General features: G+C 37.1%; 2 pseudogenes; both read left to right on the forward strand.

Moving 5' to 3' along the window:
• The window catches only part of LOC137760639 (olfactory receptor 5AP2-like), a 28,877-nt pseudogene extending 18,133 nt beyond the window's left edge, over positions 1–10,744 (forward strand).
• A 2-nt stretch (positions 10,745–10,746) lies between these two features.
• LOC137760640 (olfactory receptor 5V1-like) lies at positions 10,747–11,713 on the forward strand (annotated as a pseudogene).
• Positions 11,714–12,568: the final 855 nt, after the last annotated feature.

Consider the following 12,568-nt stretch of genomic DNA (forward strand, 5'->3'; position numbering starts at 1 on the left):
AGTCTTAATAAGGTAAGAATAGATGGAACTTCCTTAACTGGTAAGGGCATATTTTTAAAAACCCTATACTTGGGCTTCCCTGGTGGCGCAGTGGTTGAGAATCTGCCTGCTAATGCCGGGGACATGGGTTCGCGCCCTGGTCTGGGAAGATCCCACATGCCATGCAGCAACTAGGCCCGTGAGCCACAACTACTGAGCCTGCGCGTCTGGAGCCTGTGCTCCGCAACAAGAGAGGCCACAATAGTGAGAGGCCCGCGCACCGCGATGAAGAGTAGCCCCCGCTTGCCGCAACTACAGGAAGCCCTAGCACAGAAACGAAGACCCAACATAGCAATCAATCAATCAATAAATAAATCTTTAAAAAAAAAAAAAAAACCCTATACTTAACATCATATTTAATAGTAAAATGCTACATGCTTTCCCCCCAAGGTCAGGAACAGGCAAGGATGTCCTAACCCCTCCTATTTCACATTGTTTTAATTTGCATGTTGATGTATCTTTTCTTTTTTTAAAAAAAAATTATTTATTTATTCATTTATTTAATTTTTGGCTGCATTGGGTCTTCGCTGCTGCACGTGGGCTTTCTCTAGTTGCGGTGAGCGGAGGCTACTCTTTGTTGCGGGGTGCAGGCTTCTCATTGTGGTGGCTTCTCTTGTTGCAGAGCACAGGCTCTAGGCGCGCGGGCTTCAGTAGTTGTGGCACACGGGCTTCAGTAGTTGTGGCTCACGGGCTCTAGAGCACAGGCTCAGTAGTTGTGGCACATGGGCTTAGTTGCTCCGCTGCATGTGGGATCTTCCTGGACCAGGGCTCGAACCTGTGTCCCCTGCATTGGCAGGCGGATTCTTAACCACTGTGCCACCAGGGAAGCCCTCTTTCTTAAGTTATTGGCCATTTAGATATAGTCTTTTGTGAAGTGTCTGTTCATGTCTCCCAGTTTTCAATTGTGTTTTTCATTTGTCTTTTGTGTTTTTATTATTGATTTATAGGCATTTAAAATATATTTTGGATATGACTCTTTTGTGAGATAAATATATTTTCACAGTCTCTACACTGCTCTTTATCCTTTAATAGTGTTTTTTGAAGAGCAAAAGTTCTTAATTTTGATGAAGTAGGATTATCAATTTTGTTCTTTAGGTAAGTTGGGAATCAAGATTCTTTATTTTTCATACATATATTCAGTTGCTCCAGCTCCCTTTATTTAAAAGTATTTCTTTAACATATTGAATGGCATTGGTAACTTCATTGAAAATCAGTTGCCAGTATATGTTATGTGTCCATCTCTGAGCTCTGTTTTGTCCCACTGATCTGTCTTTCCTTACAATAGTGCCACACTATCTTAATTATTTAAAGCTATATTAACTCTTGAAATATGAAATAAGTTCTCCAACTTTATTTTTATTCTTCAAGATTATCTTGGCTATTCTAGGTCCTTTAAATTTCCATATAAACTTTAGAATCAGTTTGTAATTTCCTCAAAAAGGACTACTGAAATTTTTATTTGGATTGTGTTGAATCTGTAGTATGATTTTTGTCTCTAATTTCTCTAAGCAATATTTTGTGCTTTACAATGGAGAGAACTTGCAAATTGTTTGTTAAATTTATTTCTACACACTTGTTGATAAAGCTATTGCAAATAGTATTGTTTTAAATTACATTTCCAGAGTTTGTTGATTATAGAAATAAAATTAATCTTTGCATATTGACTTTGCTTCCTGAGATTTTCTTAAATATTACTTCATTAATTCCTCTTGATTTTCTATATACACAATCATGACATCTGTGAATAAATGCAGGTTGACATCTTTCCTTCAAACATTTATGCCTTTTATTTTTCTTGTCTTGTTGCATTAGTTAGGACTTTTAGTACAATTCTAAATAGAAACTGTGAGAGTGGACATCCCTGTTTTTTTTTATGTTACACAGAATGTGTCACCATTAAGTATAATACAAACTGTAGGGTTTTTCTAAATATATTTTACCAGATTGAAGAAGTTCCCATTTATTCACAGTTTGTTGGATGTTTATTTTTTATTACGAATGGGTATTGAATTTTGTCAAGTGCTTTTTCTGCATTTATTGAGTTGTTCACAGTTTTTCTCCTTTATTCTATTAATATAAGGATGGCATTGATTAATTTTTAAATGGTAAAACAACCTTACATTCCTGTAATAAACCATAATAAACTATGGTGTATTATCCTTTTCAAGTATCATTGGATTGGATTTGATAGTATTTTTTTCAGCATTTTTGTGTCTATGTTCATGAGGGATATCAGGTTGTAATTTTCTTTTCTTATAAAAAACCTTATCACATTTTGGCGTCAAGATTATGCTGTTGTCATAAAACAAGTTGGGAAGTATTCCCTCTGTTTTTATTCTATGAAGAGTTTTTGTAATACTATATTATTTCTTCTTAAAATGTTTGATAGAATTCACCATGAAACAATCTGGGCCTGGAGTTTCTTTTTGGCAAGGTTTTTAATTGCAGATTAAATTTCTTTTAATAGGTTCACACCATTCATATATTCTGTTTCTCCTTATGTCAATTACTTCTTACATTTTCAGAAGTTGTGTTTTTCAAGGAATTTGTCCATTTTATCTAAGTTGTCAAATTTAACAGAATAAAGTTGTTCCTTGTATTTTATTATCTTTTTAATGTTTGTAGGATCTGTAGTGGTGTCCACCTTTTTCATTCCTGATTTTGGTAATTTATGTTTTCTCTTTTATTTCTTTGATCAGTCTTGCTAAGGGTATATCAGTTTTATTAAACTTTTCAAAGAACAAAATTTTGCCTTTATTGATTTCCTGTTTGTCTGTTTTTTTAATTTTATTAATTTCAGGTCTGTATCATTAAAAATTTTTTTATTTTGGTTTAATTTTATCTTCTGTTTCTAACCAGTAAGTTAGAAATACTTCTACCCAATAGGGTTAAAAGCCTAGATTATTTATTTTAAACATTTATTTTCTTATATAGGCATTAAAATCTATAAGTTTCTCTCTAAACCTTGTTTTAGCTACACCCCCCCCCCACTTTTTTTTTTTTTTAATTTTTGGCTGGGTTGGGTCTTCATTGCATGTGGGCATTCTCTGGTTGCTGTGAGCGGGGGCTACTCTGTTGCGGTGCATGGGCTCTAGGCACACAGGCTTCAGCAGTTGCAGCACGTGGGCTCAGCAGTTGTGGCTCACGGGCTCTAGAGCACAGGCACTTGGGCTTAGTTACTCCACGACATGTGGGATCTTCCCGGATCAGGGATTGAACTCGTGTCCCCTGCATTGGGAGGCAGATTCTTAACCACTGCACCACCAGGGAAGTCCCCACCCCACAAATTTTTATTAGCTGTGTTTTCATTATCATTACATTTAAGATATTTTCTATTTTCCTTATGACTCCTCTGACCCATAAGTTTCATAGAAATGTTTGCTAAATTTCTAAATATTGGGGAATTTTTCAGATATCTTTTTGTTATTAATTTATAATTTAATTCCATCATGGTCAGGAAACATACTCCATATGAAACTTGCTTTGTAGCCCAGGGTATGGTCTACTTTAATGAATATTCCATATGCGTTCAACTGGAATGTTTATTCTGAAATTATTGGATATAATGTAGTGTTAATTATGTCAAGGTAACTGCATTGTCACAAAGTATATTTGTGACAAAAATCCAAAATATATTTTAATAATTAAATATTCTACATCTTTACTGAATTTTTTAACTAATTTCATAATTTTCAATGAGAAAGGAGTATTAAAGTTTCCAACTATGATTGTGAACTTGTCCAACTCTTCTTTTTTTGTTTTTAAATTTATTTATTTATTTATTTATGGCTGTGTTGGGTCTTCGTTTCTGTGCGAGGGCTTTCTCTAGTTGCGGCAAGCAGGGGTCACTCTTCATCGCGGTGCGCAGGCCTCTCACTATCGCGGTCTCTCTTGTTGCAGAGCACAGGCACCAGACGCGCAGGCTCAGTAATTGTGGCTCACGGGCCCAGTTGCTCCGCGGCATGTGGGATCCTCCCAGACCAGGGCTGGAACCCGTGTCCCCTGCATTAGCAGGCAGACTCCCAACCACTGTGCCACCAGGGGAGCCCCTGTCCAACTCTTCTTTTGTCAATATTTTCTTTATTTTTCAGTTATTTTAATAGATGCTTTTACACATTTGTGATTATTATGTCTTTTTGATGAACTGATCCTTTTATTATTACAAAATATTCCTCTTTATTTTTGGTAATCTCTCTGTCTTAAAGTCTACACATCAACTTTTTTTATGTTTGGTTTTACATAGTATATTTGTCCCTATCCTTTTATTTTGAACATATTCAAAATCTAATATGTAAAATGAGTTTCTTAAAAAGGGGATATACTTGGTTCATTTTAAAATCCAGTCTGAAGCTCTGTCTTTTTATTGGAGTGTTTATTCTACTTACATTTTCTGGTATAACTGATGTAATAGACTTAAGTCTAGTATTTTATCATTTGTTTTCCATTTGTCCCATCTGATCTTTTGTGCCTTCTTTTGGATTGAGTTTTAATTTTTATTACTATTCCATTTTATCTCTTCTATTGGTTTTTGGATATACTTCTTTGTATTTTTTTTTAGTGCTCACTCTATTGTACTATACATTGTTTACTTAATATGGTCTATCTTTATGTTTTACTACTTAAGGTACAATGCAAGAATACTACAAAACATTTTTCCATTTTTTTCACCCTCCCACCCTTTGTGTTGTTATTGTTATGCATTTAATTTCTATCTATGTTATAAGCTCTCCAATGCATGTTATTATTTTTTTGAACAGTTAGTAGTCTTTTTAAATTCTTTAAAAAATATATTTGCCCATTTATTTGTCCTTTTGGACTGAGTAAATTTTTTATGATTCCATCTTAAATATGGTCTCTTTTCTTTCAATTTTCACTTTAGACATGGAAATATTAAGCAAAGAGAGAAGAAGTAACTTACCCAGGTTCTCATAAATAAAGAATTACAATGGGGGCTTCCCTGGTGGTGCAGTGGTTGAGAGTCTGCCTGCTAATGCAGGGGACACGGGTTCGAGCCCTGGTCTGGGAAGATCCCACATGCCGCGGAGCAACTAGGCCCGTGAGCCACAACTACTGAGCCTGCGTGTCTGGAGCCTGTGCTCTGCAACGGGAGAGGCCACAATAGTGAGAGGCCAGCGCACCGCGATGAAGAATGGCCCCCGCTTGCTGCAAGAGAAAGCCCTAGCACAGAAACGAGGACTCAACATAGCAATCAATCAATCAATAAAATAAATAAATCTTTAAAAAAAAAAAAAAAGAATTACAATGATGAGTTTTGATACCAAGAAATCTAACTCCAGAGTTCACAACTTAACCAATGTAGTATATTGGCCATGAAAGGAGAGTTTACTATAAGCAACTGAAACTTAAACTTCAGGGCCCTAATTTGCAGAGACATTTTCTAAAACGTTGGGTGGTGCCCTAGAAAGCTATTCACATAATCACGCTACTAGAAGATTTACAAAAGTAAGATATTTTCAAAAATTTTAGGGGGCTTCCCTGGTGGTGCAGTGGTTAAGAATCCACCTGCCAATGCAGGGGACATGGGTTCGAGCCCTGGTCCAGGAAGATCCCACATGCCATGGAGCAACTAAGCCCATGTGCCACAACTACTGAGCCTGCGCTCTAGAGCCCATGAGCCACAACTACTGAAGCCCGCATGCCTAGAGTCCGTGCTCCACAACAAGAGAAGCCACTGCAATGAGAAGCCCGCACACTGCAATGAAGTGTAGCCCCCACTTGCCACAACTAGAGAAAGCCTGTGCACAGCAATGAAGACCCAATGCAGCCAAAAATAAATATAAATAAAATAAATTAATTAAAAATTTAGAAAAATTTTTTAAAAAAGCTCCCCCACACCAAAAAAAAAAAAAAAAAGTTTCAGGACTTCAGAAACCTGGATCTTCTTCCTGAAGCCATGTGAAATAACCTGAACTTCATTTGATAGAGAATGGAGGCCACTGAAGGATTTTTAAGATAGGGAGTGATTGGATATATTTTAGGGTTTAAAAAGATCACTGCTTTCAATAGGATAGCATCCTAGGATAAGGTTCCCAGTTTAATATTGATTGGATAGTTTATGAAGGCTGCCCTTCAGGTTGCAGAGCAAAGTTTCTGATTAAATAATTCAATAAATACCTTTAGTAGTTTAGAAACATGAATCATGAATTTAGGGGCACACATAAAAGCCAATCAAGTAATATATATATTACAATCAAGTTTTATATATATATATATATATATATATATCTGTTGGGGTTCTAACAGGATAATATTTTGCTTTAATTGATAACTTATATGGGAGAAATAAAAATAAGCTAGGTTTTATCTTTATTCTTAATGAGAATTATTTATTATGTAAAAAGTCGATATGGAAGAAGATGTTAAAATTTCCAATGTGTAAAGTTTTCTACTCTAGAGATTAAAATGGGCTGATGAGCATGATGGGCTGATATCCACAGGTCAGGAGAAAGATATAAGGAAGAATAATTAAACATAATTAGGCAAAATGAAAAAGAATTAGACTAGATTTTCTCAAAGGAAATATATTAAAATCCAGAATTATCTAAAAATATAGATTCATTTATTCATTCAACACATAATTACTGAGCACATACTGTATGCCAGGCACTGTCTTAGGTATGCGGGATAGAGAGGGAGCAAAACTGAGCTCCTGGCCTCACTGAACTTATACTACAAACAGATTCAAATAGATAAATAATTTTGTGCCAGGTGTAGCATAATGTTACAAAAGAAGTAAAGCAGGAGAATAGGATAAAATGATGGAGCTGCTATTTTAGATAGAATTTTCAGAGGAAGTATCCTTAAGGAAGTAACAGTTCAGGAAAAACTTCAATGAAAATAGGAAACGGACCATGCAAATATCTGGGGGAAAGTTTCTAGCTGAAGAAATATCAAGTACAAGCCTTTACAATGGGCATGTGTTTGGTGAACTTAAATGGAAAGCAGCCCTGTGTAGCTCAAGCTGAGTGAGCAACGGGGAATAATGGTGGGAAGTAATATTAGAAATGTAGTCAGAGGTCAGATCCCATGGGCTTTGTTTGCCAAGGTGAGATCTTTAGATTTTATTCTAAGTGAGATAGGAAGCTATCAGAAGGTTATGAGTTTAAGAGTAGTGTAATTTTGTTTATGCTGTAAAAACTCACTCTGGTTGCTGCTGTGTGGAGATTGGCTAAATGAGAACAGGGGAGTGGAAAGAAAATAGGAGTCTGTTGTAGGAGTCTAGGCAAGAGAAAATGATAGCTTGGACTGGGGTCTCTGTGGTGACAGTAGTGAGAGTAATATTTATTCAGTTTGGAAGGTAGAGCCAAAGAAAATATTTTACCTTAAAATATTTTTGTATGGATTAAAACAATAGCATTGATAGCCACGGTTGATTGAACACCTATTATATAGCAGGCACATTACTTATATTATCTCATGTTACTTCTCTCAAAAACTCTGATATAGGCAGTATTAATATCAGAATACAATGAGCAAACTGAGGAACAGAGAAGTCTGCTAACTTATCCACCATTTACATCTAGCAAGCAGTAGAAGTAGGATTTGATTTTACATCTATCTGATTCAAGAGCCCACTCTTTCCACTATATCATCTCACCTCCAAGATTGAAAAAGGTGCGGAAATCCCTATTCACAGTTATTGTGAACCTGTCAGCATGGATAATTTAAAAGAAAGCTAATAACAGTATCAATTATTTTTTCAGAAAACACGCAATGTTTGAGAGTAAATCTTGGTGTCATAAAGTTTACTTTAATAAGTTAACATACTTAAGTATGTTTGATTACTTAGAATTTTTCCATCTGCAGTATATTTTAAAAAATGGAGATCAAATTTATTCTGAAGAGGTAACCAGAAATGCTCACATATACTTATGTATGAAAATGTTCATTCCAGTATTTATAATAGTAAAAGGTATCACCAAGACTGATGTCAAGGAGCTTACTGCCTGTTTTCTTCTAGGAGTTTTATGGTTTCAGGTCTTATATTCAAGTCTTTAATCCATTTTGAGTTAATTTTTGTGTATGGTATAAGACAGTAGTCCAGCTTCATTCTTTTGCCTGTGGCTGTTCAATTTTCCCAACAGCATTTATCGAAGAGATTCTGCTTTCCCCAGTGTATATGCTTGGCTCCTTTCTCATAAATTAATTGACCACATATGTGTGGGTTTATTTCTGGGGTCTCTATTCTGTTCCATTGATCTACGTGTTTCTCTCTTTTTAAAAAATATTTATTTATTATTTATTTATTTATTTATTTGGCTGCATTGGGTCTTATTTGCAGCATGCAGGATCTTTTTTTGCGACATGCAAAATCTTCTGTTGCGGTGCACAGACTCTTCATTGCAGTGCGCGGGTTTCTCTCTAGTTGTGTCACGTGGGCTCCAGAGTGCACGGCCTCAGTAGTTGCGGCGTGCCGACTTAGTTGCCCTGCAGCATGTGGGATCTTATTTCCCCAACCAGGGATCAAACCCAAGTCCCCTGCATTGGGAGGCAGATTCTTAATCACTGGACCACCAGGGAAGTCCCCTATGTGTCTATTTTAATGCCAATACTACACTGTTTTGATTACTATATTAACTTTGTAATATGGTTTAAAATCAGGGAGCATGATACCTCCAGCTTTGTTCTTCTTTCTCAAGATTTCTTTGGCTATTTGGTGTCTTTTGTAGTTTCATACGAATTTTATAATTATGTGTACTATTTCTGTGAAAAACGCCAATAGGAATTTTGATAGGGATTGCACTGAAACTATAGATTGCTTTGGGCAATATGAAATTTTAACAATATTAATTCTTCCAATTCATGAATACAGAATATCTTTTCATTTGTTTGTGTCTTTTTCAATTTATTTCATCAATATCTTATAGTTTTCAGTGTACCTGTCTTTCACCTCTTTAAATTTATTTCTAGGTATTTAATTCTTTTTAGTAGTAATACAATTTAGTATTTTACAATTGTAAATAGAATTGTTTTCTTTATTTCTCTTTCTGAGAGTTTGTTTTCAGTGCATAGAACTGCAACATATTTTTGTATATTGATTTTGTACTTTACAACTTTATTGAATTTATTTTTTTTTGTTGAGTTGTAGGAGTTCTTTATATATGCTGGATATTAATTCCTTATCAGATATATGACTTGCAAATATTTTCTCATATGCTATAGGTTATCTTTTACTTCTTTTTAATGCCCTTTGATGATACTTTAATTTTCATGAAGTAAAATTTATTTTTCTTTTGTTTTCCTGTAATTTTGGTGTCATATCTATGAAATTGTTGTCACATATAATGAAATCAAGATTTCCCCTCAATGTTTTCTTATAAAAGTATTATAGTTTTAGCTCTTAAGTTTTGGTCTTTAATACATTTTGAGTTAATTTTGCATATTATATAAGGTAAGGGACCACTTCTTTCTTTTGCATGTGGATATCCAGTTTTCCCAGAACCACTTGTTGAAAAGACTTTTTTTCCTCCCATTGAATAGTCTTGGTACCCTTGTTGAAAATCAACATGTATGTGAGAATTTATTTCTGGGCTCTTTATTCTGTTCCATTGGTCTATATGTCTGTCTTATGCTAGTACAATACTGTTGCTTTGCAGTAAGTTTCAAAGTCAGGAAGTGTGAGTCCTCCAACTTTACTGTTCTTTGCCAAGATTGTATTGACTATTGAGGGTCCTTTGCAATTTCATATGAATTTGAGGATTGGCTTTTCCATTTCTGTGGGAAAGATCTACTAGAATTTTGATATTGATCAAAATGTGTAGATCATTTTGGATATACTGACATCTTAACAATGTTAAGTCTTCTTAACCAGGAACATGGGATTTCTTGCCATTTATTTATGTCTCCTTTAATTTCTTTCAGCAATGCTTTGTGGTTTTCAGTGTAAAAAGTCTTTCACCTCTTTAGTAAGACATTATAAATACTTAATTCTTCTAGATGTCATTGTAAATGGAATTGATTTTTTTAACTTCCTTTTTGGATTGTTCATTGTTAGTGTACAGAAACGCAAATGATTTTTGCATGTTTAACTTTACTGAATTTGTTTATGAGCTCTAGTAGCTTTCTTGTGGATTCTTTGGTATTTTCTCTATATAAGATCATGTCTTCTGTGAATGGATAGTATTACCTCTTTCTTTCCAATTTGGGAAATTGTACTCCTAATATTTTAAAACTATAAGCAGAGCTCAAGATTTACATAACTGAAAAAAACCTACAATGGAGTACACTGAAAAGTAGCACTGATTCTGATTCTGCAGGTGATTAAATTCTTTATATTTTTCTAATTTTCCTGATTTTTTGCAATTAAATTTTATTTCTTAGAAAAATTAATACGCTTACCAAAAAGGGCAATGATAGGAGGTAGATATTACCAAGGTAGTGAGAAATGAGTTCATACTAATGAAAGGGTTAGTGGCTTGTTGCTGGTTTTAACCAAGTCTGCATTTATTTTCACACACCAACAGCCATGCAAATTTGTGGGTGGTCCCTGGGCCTGAGCTGGTTAGATCTGCTGAGTGAGAAGTTCTGGTCTCTCTGAAGACACTTCTGCACACCTCCCTCCACAGTCCAAACTGTCTATATCCAACATTATTTTACATGGCCCTATAAGTTTACAAGCCCATTTGGGGTGCTCTTTGTACTTTCTCATTACGGCTTCTTTTTTCTCATTGTTTTGTAGCTGTGATGCCACTTGAAATGAACAGTCAAACAGATGTCGCTGAATTCATCTTCTTGGGGTTTTCCAACCACCCCAACCTACAGGGCTTGTTCTTCCTGGTCTTCCTGGTCATTTACCTGACAACTCTTTTCAGGAACACCCTCATAATAATGGCCACAAGAGTCAGTCCTGCCCTCCACACCCCAATGTATTATTTCCTCAGCAACCTGAGTTTCTTGGACACCTGCTACACGTCTACCACTATTCCAGTCGTGTTGGTGAACTTCTTCCAGGAGAAGAAGACCATCTCCTATGAGGGCTGCCTTTCCTAGATTTTCTTCCTTGTGACATGTGCCGGCACTGAGGGTGTTTTATTGGCAACTATGACTCATGACCGCTATGTAGTGATCTGCCACCCTCTTCAATATCCAGTACTCATGAATGTGAAGGTCTGTGTTTGTTTGGCAACTGGGTCCTCGCTATGTGGGCTGGTGAATTCTGTGACATACACTGTGCTGGCAGCTACACTCACTCTGTGTGGGCCTAACCAGATCAGCCACTTTCTCTGTGATATCCCATTGCTCCTGAAGCTCTCCTGCTCAGACACCTCTCTCGGTGAGTCTGTGCTCCATGTGGCCAGTGCAACCATTGGCCTGAGCCCCTACCTGTTTACTGCAGTGTCCTATATACTCATCATCTCTGCCATCCTTAGGATTCCCTCTGCTCAGGGCAGGAGCAAGGCCTTCTCTACCTGTGCATCCCACCTCACTATGGTGGTTATCTTTTATGGAATGGCCAACTTCAACTAGGACAGACCCAGAGTAGGCTACTCCTTGGATATGGATATCTTGGTCTCTGTGCTCTTCTGTGTTATGACCCCCATGTTAAACCCCATTATCTACATGTTAAATCCCTTGTTTGAGAAACAAGGAGCTCAAATGTGCCCTGCAGAAGCTGGTTGGAGGGTGTGTGTTCCCTGGCAGTATTAGTGTCTAGCTCACTGGTCTTCAAACTGAGGTATGCAGCCACCTGAAAAAATTTCCAAAGTATTTGTAACATACATAGTTTTAGAAAGCCTATATCCAGATCCTCAGTTCCTACATATACACCAGTTCCTAAAATTTATCTTCCCAAGAACTCCTTTCTCTCCTCTCTTTCCACAAATACTGTTTTTCCATTGTACAACCAAGGCAGTAAGGAAAATTCACACAGAATTGGGCAGAAAGGGAAAGGAAGTGATGAGGTTGAGACCTGTGCTCCTGGGAGGAGACTCAGAGGAAAAGGGAGAATGCACAGGTGGAGATCTTCCTTGAGGAATAGTTTGAGCCACATACTGGGCACCTCACCCCTGGGGTTGACACAGGGAAGATGAGTCCCCCTGGATGCTTGGAGGGCCAGTGGTATTAACAGGAGGGCTGGGAGTCCAGGGAAGTCTGGACTCTGCTTGTGAGGAGCATGCACATGCTTGCTTGGTCCTGAAGCAGGGCAGAGAGAGGATTGAAAATTGTATAGGTGACTAGCTGGTTTCCCATTACTGCTCTGGTGTGTGCCCCAGCCTAAGCTGAGCACACATTTCAGCCCCACTTGGGAGATTGGCTGTGAGAAACAGAGGTGGCTCTGACCCAAAGCGGTGCCTGAGCAGGGCAGCAGCAGCCATTATTGGCACTTAGGCAGCACATCAGAAGCAGCTCCAATCTCTATCTTCAGCTAGACTGCCACAGCCCACACTGCAACCCATGCTGGGAGCCCACATGGGCCCTGCCTGCCCTGTGGCTTCAAGTCGATCCTCAGGGCTTCTGCTCCAGCAACTTGGAACGCGTCCCCACCTGCAATAGGGTGGTTATGGCCACT

The sequence above is a fragment of the Eschrichtius robustus genome, chromosome 3 (assembly GCF_028021215.1).
Source record: "Eschrichtius robustus isolate mEscRob2 chromosome 3, mEscRob2.pri, whole genome shotgun sequence".
NCBI lineage: Eukaryota > Metazoa > Chordata > Mammalia > Artiodactyla > Eschrichtiidae > Eschrichtius > Eschrichtius robustus.